Genomic DNA, 10,175 nt, shown 5'->3' with positions numbered 1-10,175 from the left:
GCGTTTCCCTAGCAATTAGCAATGTTGAGCATCTTTTCATTTGCTTATTAGCCACTTACATATTTTCTTTGGAGAAATGTCTATCCAAGTCCTTTGCCCATTTTTGAATTGAGTGGTTTGTTTTTTGTTAATGAGTTTCAAGAATTCTCTATACGTTCTGAATATCAAACCCTTATCAGATATGTGTCTTCGAATCAAAAGTGAATATTGTCAAACTAAATAAAGAAGTAAACTGAGGCAGGCTCAAGAAAATAAGAGTTTATTCAGGAATAGCACAGAAATTGCAATTTGGTTGCAAATGGTGAACTATGGTTCACCACAGTCAAGTCCAAAGATACAAAAAGAAGGTCAACATTTATTAAGTTTTAGGAGGAAATTGGGGAAGTTGTTTTGAATAAAAGTTCATTGGAGAGGAACAGGAGTTTGAGTTTGTGGCAGTTTCTTATTAGCTGTAAGTGGTGGTTAGTGAACTGTTGCAGGGCAGGGAGAAATCTTCCTTCCTTTTCTTGAAAGCAGGAGATGAAATTCTCATGTGAAAAATGTCCTGCCTTGTAACAGAAGAAAGGTAGTAGCATTCTTATCATCACAGAAAAAAAGATGAGACTGAGAGAATTTTATACAAAGAATTCTAGACAAATAGACCTTGTTCTCTTCCTTCTTCTTGCTGGTTATGGAGGTGGCAACCAATGGTACATGCATGAGAGCTTCCCTTTCCAGGCTCCTTGACTCCATTTTAAATGAGATTTTTCTTTATTTTTACAGTATTTTGTACATAGCATATACTTGTATCATCACTTTTTTGTTTTTCTTTTCTTTCTTATTTTACTTTCTGTCAATCTTTGTCTTTTGATTGGAGAGCTTAATCCATTAACATTTAAACTAATCACTGATAAGGAGGTGCTTACCTCTGTCATTTTTCTATTTGTTTTCCATATGTCTTAGAGCTTTTGTCCCTCAGTCTGTGCATTACTCTCTTCTTTTGTGTTTAGTTGACTTTTTGTAGAGGATCATTTAAATTCCTTTCTCATTTCCATTTGTGTATATTCTATAGCTATTTTCTTTATGGTTACCATGGTGATTACATTTAACATTCTAAAGTTATAACACTCTAATTTGAATTTGTACCAGCTTAACTTCAATAACATAAAAAAACTCTGCTCATTTACAGCTCCATCTCCTTTCAATTGTTGATGTCACAAAAGTACATCTTTATACATTGTATGCCCAAAATCACAAGCTAACAAATCTTTTAAATGAATTTGTCTTTTAAATTATGTAAAAAACAAAATGTGGAGTTATAAACCAAAGTTATAATATTACTAGCTTTCAGACTAACTGTTTTTTGTTTTAATGTCTTCGTCTGTTAAATCACAAAAGCAAAAACTGGGTTTACATACTATTGTTACAATATAGTTTTTATAATTGTCCACATATTTACCATTACAGAGCTCTTTATTTCTTCATTTGACCTTTAGTTACTGTCTAGTGTTGTTTCATTTGAAACTACAGGATTCCCTTTAGCATTTCTTGCAGTGCAGGTCTAATGATAACAAACTCTCTCAGGTTTTGTTTATCTGAGAACGTGTTAATTTCTCTCTTATTTTTGAAGGACAGTTTTACCAAATATAGGATTCTTGGTTGAAAGATTTTTTTTTTCTTTTAGCACTTTGAATATATTGGCCCCCTGCTTTTCTGATGAGAAAATCAGTTTATGATGAGAAATCTGCTTATAATCTTATTGAGGATCATTTGTATATGGCAAATCACTTCTCTCTTACTACTTTCCACATTTTCTCTTTGTCTTTTTCTTTCAAAAGTTTGATTATGTGTTTCAGTGTGAGTCTCTTTGAGTTCATTTTATTTGGAGTCGCTGAAGTTCTTGGATGTTTATATTCAAATCTTTCATCAAACTTAGACCTTTCTAGCTATTATTCCTTCAAATAGTCAATCTATCCCTTTATCTTTTTTTCTTTCTCTGCAATTTCTATAATGTATATGTTGGGCTGCTTGATACTGTCCCACAAGTCCCTTAGGCTCTGTTCACTTTCTTCAATCTTTTTTCTTCCTGTTGCTCAGACATAATAATTTCCATTGTCCTATCTTCAAGCTCACTGATTCTTCATCTTGCTCTAATCTACCTTTGAATCTCTCTAGTGAATTTTTTTTTATTTCAGTTACTTTATTTTTTAGCTCCAGAATTTCCCTTAGTTTTTTCTAATTTACTCTCTTTATTGATATTTCCATTTTTTCATTTTTTTTTTTTACTTTTTCCACATCTTTCTTACCTCTTTGAACATCTTTAAGATAGATATTTCAAATTATGTAGTAGATCTGCCATCAGTTCTTTTTCAGGAACAGTTTCTGTTGATTTGTTTGTTTTTTTTTTTTTGAATGAGGCCATACTTTTCCATTTCTTTGTATACTTTGTGACTTTTTGTTGGGAACTGGACATTTGAATCTAATAATGTGGTAACTCTAGAAATGAGATTCTCCCCCCTTCACAGGGTTTGCTGATTTAATTGTTTTTTCTTTTTTCTTTTTTTTTTTTTTTTTGGTAGATTGTTGTAGGCTTTCTCTGTGCTGAGAATCATCCTAAGGTATAAACTTAAGGTACTTTGAGGTCTCTTCTCAGCTTGTACCTTTCCCTGGCCATGTGTGGTGAATATACGCAGTTTCTTTTCAATGTATTATTCTTTAATCTTTGACTCCCAAAAGGGATAAAAGAGAAAAATGAAGGTGAGAAGGATGCTAGCCCTTGAAATCCCCTGGAAATCACTTTGGCCAGAGGAGGAGAGGCTTGAAAAAATGAGGATCATGCAACAACAATGGCCACCTTCCTCTTGGTCTGCACTTATGATATCAGAAGCAGCAATCAATGGACAGAGCACAGATTCCCAATATTTGTAGGGCAGGGTTGTTTTTACCAGCCCTGGCTACCACAAACTGCATGCAAGCTGTTCTTGGAATGTATGCATGGCTGCCTGTCATGGGGCTGGGAGTGGGAGATGGGTAGCTGTTAATGTGCTAAGAGTTGAAATTGAGCAAAATTCACAACATTTACTACACAGGCTGTCCCCTGGATGTTGCAACACTTCAATAGACTGCAAACTTCCAAAATAGTTATGTCAGACAGATTCTGCCAGTGCCATTGTTGTAGGTGGGGGAGATTCCAGGTGTTTCATACTCTGCCATCTTCCCAGATTAATATTAATTTTACACCTGAAAAATAAAATGTTTAAGAGGAAAACTGTGAACTCAACCAGAAAATTTTATATTGTTTTATTTAGCAGATTCCTTCTTTCTCTATGTCTTACACACACAAACACGCACCACACATGCATGCATACACATTAGCACATACATAAAATTTAGAGGATGGTATTTGTTTACTGGACCTTTTTAAGGCCAAACAGTACTTGGAATGTAATAACATGTGTTCCTATATCTGTTTTTCCTTATTTCTTTCCCAAATCCTATAGTGATGCTTCATAATAATTCTCATCCAAGTTTTATTTGAAGGGAGATGGACAATAAATCCTCTTGACATTGCTTTTACTTAGGCTCCAAGTAAAAATATATTGCACTAAAAAAATGAAGATGGCAAGATTGATTGAAACAATTAGTTCTAGATATCACAGAATTTTTAGATTCAACAAGGATTCTATAGTTTATCTACTCTAAACAACTTTTTAAAGAAATGAAAAATGTAGTCAAGAAAGAAAGCTTTTGTGATTTTCCCAAGTTCCCCTGTATTTATAGAAGTGGAATAAGAATTAATGGTGTTCATACCTTTAGACAAGAAATTAATTTCATGTGCTGGCCAGGTGGCATAGTGGTTGGGTTCACACACTCTGCTTCAGCAGCCTGGGGTTTGCAGATTTGGATCCCAGGTGCAGACCCACACACCACTCATCAAGCCATGCTGTGGTGGTGTCCCATATACAAAACAGAGGAAGATTGGTGCAGATGTTAGCCCAGGAACAATCTTCCTCAAGCAAAAAAAGAAGAGGATTGGCAACAGATGTTACCTCAGGGTCAATCTTCTTCACCAAAAATAAGCAAACAAGTGCAATTAATTTCAGTCTTGAGCTATAATCAGAGATTTTAATGAATATGACATACCTTGCTTTGTCATTAGCTCTAAACTTAAAACATAAATCTAACTGAAATAAGTTTGTGTGTGTATGTATGTTGGTATATTTGTACTCATTGAGATGATTCTAAAATAAAGATTTTTTTTCCTAAAAGATTGACACAGCTCATTTTCCATCTTTATAATTATGTTCTCTTTTGATATTTGCCATTTCACACCAATAAATTCTATTTCTTCAGTGACTGCAAGGTTTCAGCAACATGCAAGACTGTCAGCCATTTTTTCTTAGTACTTTTGTTGAATTGAGTATATATATGAATTTAATAAAGAACTAGATAATTAAACTAAAGTAAAAAAAAACTGTTTAAAAGACCTGTGGAGGGAAAATATTCCAACTACGTAGGATAATTCTATTAGAATCAAAGACAAATTTATTTCTGAACATCCAGGAAACCAAGTGAAGAGGAAAATATGAGTGTATTCTTCTGTTCCTGTCATATTAATTTATTCATCAAGTATTAATTGATGTGCTAGGCACTGCAATAAGTTTACAGAAATATTAAAATTGCAGTGTATATTTTTAAAAGGAAGCAAGGAATAAATTAGAGGCTTTTAAATGGCTTTTTAAAAACGACACAAATAAGAATGGCATATCTTCAATTATGAAACATCTTTTTATTTTTCTACAAATTCATCATAGAAAATTTTTAAACTAAATGAAAGAAACCTATTCTGATATAATAAAGAAAAGAAAAATGATATAGTGTTCATATTTATGTAGAGAGAACTATATAAACATTCTCCCAGATATTTAAATATTAAATCTATGTATTCATCCATAATATTGTCTCAAAATATGCAAAGTAATGCTTTATATATAACATAATTCAAACAACCATTCCTCTTGGAAACATTTTTTGTTATTTTCCTATAATATAAACAATAATGTAGTAAGTGCCATTGCAGATATACCCCTTATTGAATCTGTGATTGCTACTCTCTAAAAATGACTTCCTACAGCCCCAAAGGGCCACACCTACCAGTATTCATGTCCTTATGTCATACTATCCACTTGAATTTTGGCAGGTCCTGTGACTCACTTGTAACTAGCAGAATGTGGCAGAAATTACTGTGCTACACTGTGAGTTCCAAGGGCTAGTCAGAAGAAATCTTGCAAATTCTACTTTGATCCCCTGAAACACTCACTTTTAGAGCTATAAGCCACCCCCCGCCCCCAAGCAGTTCAACAATCCCCAGACCATGCATGATGTGAGAAGCTCAAGCCATATGGAGATGCACTAAAGGATGAGATGCCATATGGAGGTAGGGAGAGAGAGAGAGATTTTGGAAATTTTCTTTGGAAAAATGTGTATTCAGATCTTTTGCCCATTTTTTAGTTGGATTATTTGTGGGGTTTTTGCTATTGAGTTGTATGAATTCCTTGTAAATTCCTTGTAAACTCCTTATTGAATATGTGATTTGCAGATATTTTCTTCCCTTACACAGGTTGCCTTTTCATTTTGTGGATGGTGAGATAAGTGATAATGGTTTTACTATCGTTAAATATAATAAGACCATATGAAATATTTTCCTCCACAGGGATAATTAAAGATTTTATATTTTTAGAAAATGTGTACATGTTCTTCATTTGACCATTCTTATACTGACCTCACATAAAACCAGAGGTAGAACATTGTATTGGTTTTCTATTGTCTGCATAAAAAAATTACCACAAACTGAGTGGTTTGACACAACACGAACATATTATCTCAGAGTTTCGTAGGTCACGAGTCTGAGTAGTGTGGTTCAGCTGGTTTCTCGGCATAGAGTATTCAAGGCAGAATTCAAAGTCTTGTCAGAACTGGATTTCCTTCTGGAGGCTTTGGGGAGAATCCATTTCCAAGTTGATTCGGGTTGGTGACAGAGTTCAGTTCCTCATGATTGTAGAATGAGGTCCTGTTTCCTTACTGGCTCTCAACCAGGAGTCATTCTCAGCTTCTAGAGGCCACCTGCATTTTCTGGGCCCTTTCTACATTTTCAAAGCCAGCTACTTGGTTCAGTTCCTTTTATGCTTTGAATCTCTCTGAACTCTCCTTTTGCCTCATCTACTCTGCCCCTTTTTCTGCCACATCTTTCTGATTGACTGAGCTGGAGAAGAAGGTTCTCTACTTTTAGGGGCTCAAGGGGTTAGATTGGACCCACCCAGGTAATTCTGGATAATCTCTCTATCTTAAAGTCTATAACCTTAATTTCATCTGCAATGTCCCTTTGCCATGTAACCTAACATATCTACAGTCAAGACACCAAGGAGAAGAGATTACGGAGGCCAAATTCTGTCTCCCGTAAGCCTCATACTCTAACCCACTGAACATATTCCTACTGTAAACCAAGTTAATGAAGATATAGAGAAAACTAAGTGAAATCCTCCTGATCAAATTTATGTGAAGATGGGACACAAAGTAGAGCAAAGAATAAATAACAGCTTGTTTTGCAGATTACCTAATTTAGTAGCATTTATTTTAGCTAGATTTTTGGCAGAAGTGTGGTAGTAAGAAGTTAAGGCTAAACTTACCTGCAAAAACCTGGACCCCAGGTATTCTCAGAGATATCCGTATGTTTTGTATAGCAGATGTTCAAGTGGAAAGGTTGATATCCTACAGTGAATTAGGAAATGACCTGTATTCACACAGAGAGATCAGCAACACAAGACATGCAGAAGTGAAGAGCCAATTATCTTTGCAGACATACTCCACATGTTAAATTTTGTGAAATGCCTTAACAAATATTCAAACAATTTTAGGGATATTTAAAAACATTTTCACATGAATGAACTAAGTAAACAATTTCAGTATTATCCCCACAAATGTTATTGCTCCCTTGAGTTCATCGGAAAATTTTGAAATTGTGATGAAATCGTGTCTAGCTTTGACTGAATTAGTCACGTAACTAAATTTTAGTAATAAGGTCATTTTAGAAAAATAATTTCAGATTTCTAAGTGTTTTTTCTTTCTCCTTGAAAACTGTTTTTAATATAATTGTAATCATTTCTTGTTATTTTTTTACTTTTTTTCTAGTAAGAAAAATATTACCTTCCAAATGTAGAAAAAGCTTAAAATCATAGATGGTTAAAAAAGAAAAATTATGTACATCTGTGTGTATGTATGTAAACGCATGTATTTCTACCACTGAGAGGCAGCTAACTATTGGTAATATTTACTTTGTATCATTTTGTATATTCATTTTGTGTCGACGATTTCAAACTACTCAAAAATTTTATATCCTACTTATTAAAAGCTAACATTGCAATGTAAGTAAATGTACTTCATTCTTTTAACATTTTAAGATAGCATTCTACCTTAGAGCATTTTCTACTTATTTCTCATATTTTCAACTTTTTACCAACCAACACTATTTATACTTAACAGTAATAATATTCATATTCTATGCAAAAGAGAGATAAGGAAGATAAAGTTTGGTTTTTTTTCCATTCTCATGGCCAACCAATGGCCAAATTCTCTTACAAGCTGGATTGCATTTTGTGGTAGGTAGCAAGTTGTCTTCATCTTGAAGAGTATTCAGAACTGAATATATGCAATGATGCCCTAACAGCACCTCATTCCCCAAATGTCTAGTTCCAATTAACCAAGACATGTGTTCTGTCAGCTCCCAGCAACGATGTGCTTGCCCCCAGGAATGTTCTTTTCTTCAATCGCTTTGTCTGACTCTGGTCAACAGCCCCAGGTCAGTAATCATCACCATTCTATCCTCAAGGGCTCCTTCTTAAATATCCCTTCTAGCTGTGTCTGACAAGTGTCCTATCCATCTTTTATATACTTGTCCCTTTTAAGACTAACCCACAGAATAACATCTTTGAAATACCTTTGTGCTAATAGCTAATTGATTGTATGGTTTCCTAAGGCGACAGCCTTCATATAACCCACAATCTTCTATCACTTTCATTGCATGATGCTATTTCCTGAACTCCAAGTTATTTTACTGCTGGAGTACTGAGTGGAATTCCTGTTCAGGTGCTCATTTACCTGGAAGCTTTATATTCATATTTCTTCTGCACCTGCTTTAACGTGTCTTACTTATGTCATTGTAGCTATGATTGTTTTTCTTCTTAGTAGTTAACTTCCACGCATTCTTCACATTGTCATCTCCTCAAGCAGTCTCTATTGATCTGAGAGCACAGTCCCAGTTATAATTTTATCTTTGTTTGTGTGATTATTTGACCCATACCCCTTTCCCCTCACGGGACCGCTATCTTCATGAGGGTGCTGTTTCCTTCTGCTTCTGCTTACGTTGTTTCTTAGGTGCATATCTTATGATCAGAGTATAGAAATGTTGATTGAAATAAGAAGTAAATGAATAGAAACTCTGTCAAGCTAACATAGCTGATAGTTGTTTTTGTAAAGGTTATCCCAATATTTTTCTAAATAGCATTCTATCCTCTTGCACAATTTATTAGGACAAAGAACATGAGTAACCATTATGCATACTGACTAGACACGGGCACTCACTGTGCTGGGCATTTTACGTACATTTCATTATTTATAACCATGTAGGATTCCTTGTCAGACAAATTGTTTTACCGCTTTTGATTTGAAAAAGAGACCCTCATAATCTGAGTAAAGAGCTTGTCAAAGATTTGGTAGATTTGAACCTAATTACATCTGGAACCAGAATTGATACTTTGCACATGCTCTCTACCATACCTAAAATAAGAAGCAAACTATGTTTAATAAAAGTACATATCATAGCATCTTTAGCAAAAGAGAAAAGTGACCCTTGTCTGGACTTCTGATTAGCCCCATTTTGTTCTTTAATTTGTATAAGAGAGTTCAAATGTGAACATTTTTATAATCACAATTCACAGAAAAATACTCAAGTTACAATTCACCTGGATCAACAGTTTGCAGAATGTTGGATCCAATGGTAAAGCGGCTCTGGGTCCAAAGCTTAGAGGAGGCAGGACTCCTGGCCCTTCACTCCACCACTTCATCTGTTTTATGATTAGGCGTATCATGTAAGATGTTATTTGGGAAAAAACATCATGCCAAAAAAACCAAAACCACAATAGTTTGGAAAAATTTAAAACCAATAAATTAGACCATAGAGAATAGATTGGGTTCTGCAGGAATCACTTCTGAAAGAGCTTGTTCATAGCTGACATCAATGAATACAATTAACTCCACCAGCAACGTAAACTGAGGGAGATCCCCTTCTCTAAAGCAAGACACTCAAGCCAAACAAGAAGTCTCCTCAAGCAACAGAAGGAATTACTCTCAGAAAAACCTCACTAAAAGGGACCTTTATTCCAATGGGAACTCTATATTTATGATTTCCTTTTCTCAAAGAGCAGCTGCAGAGAGAAGCTGAAGGGCTCCGGTCCTTTCAATTAGAAGTCTTGCAATCTAGAACAACTGACTTTCTCACTCTGCATCGTGGCTTTCTTAAATATAAAACTAAAAGATCAAGTCACAAGATTTAGTAAAGATTAAGATACTTAATGTTAAATAGTTATGCATTACTGTTGATAAATACTTAACACAAGGTAATGAATTAGGCAATTCATTAGCAACATGGACAAAAGCCATATTTTAAGCATTTATTCTCAAATGAGTCACTTTGCTAAATTTGATAGGAGTTACAAAGAAGCCTGAGTCAGAGGCAGGTCATCTGGGTGTATGCAGTCTACTGAGGGGAAGAACCAAGAAAACAGACTAGAGACTTACGCAACCAAACAGAAATGTTGACAGGCTGAAATATTTAATCAATGACCAAAGTATTATCAATCAGGAAAAGTAAAAACACTTCTTGCTAATAAATGACGGGAAAACATCTCACCTAGAATCAAAAAATGTGACAGAGTATTGGGTCAGCACACAAATTTGTTTTATTTTATTTTTAGGCTGAAAAAAACACAGCTCTGTTTGTTTTCCCTGTTAACTTTATCTGTATGTCCAGATTGCTGCTATTTTCCCAATGTCAGTATCTTACATATTATTTTAAACTTCATAGATCTTTCAGATACTTTTTTTTTTTTTTTTTTTTTGCTGAGGAAGATTTGCCCTGAGTT

The 10,175-nt window shown here is 34.5% G+C and overlaps 1 long non-coding RNA gene across 1 annotated transcript; it reads right to left on the bottom strand.

Annotated features, from left to right (window-relative positions):
- Nucleotides 1-243: 243 nt before the first annotated feature.
- On the bottom strand, nt 244-1,039 carry LOC111770111 (uncharacterized). The gene is made up of 2 exons (XR_002803059.2): nt 906-1,039; nt 244-548 (listed from the first exon to the last, which is right to left on the bottom strand). It is a non-coding gene; the product is annotated as an uncharacterized lncRNA (long non-coding RNA).
- Nucleotides 1,040-10,175: the final 9,136 nt, after the last annotated feature.

Source organism: Equus caballus, chromosome 23 (genome assembly GCF_041296265.1).
Source record: "Equus caballus isolate H_3958 breed thoroughbred chromosome 23, TB-T2T, whole genome shotgun sequence".
NCBI classification, from domain to species: Eukaryota; Metazoa; Chordata; class Mammalia; order Perissodactyla; family Equidae; genus Equus; species Equus caballus.
Note: the sequence above shows the minus strand (reverse complement) of the source record. Positions and strands in the feature narration are given on the sequence as shown.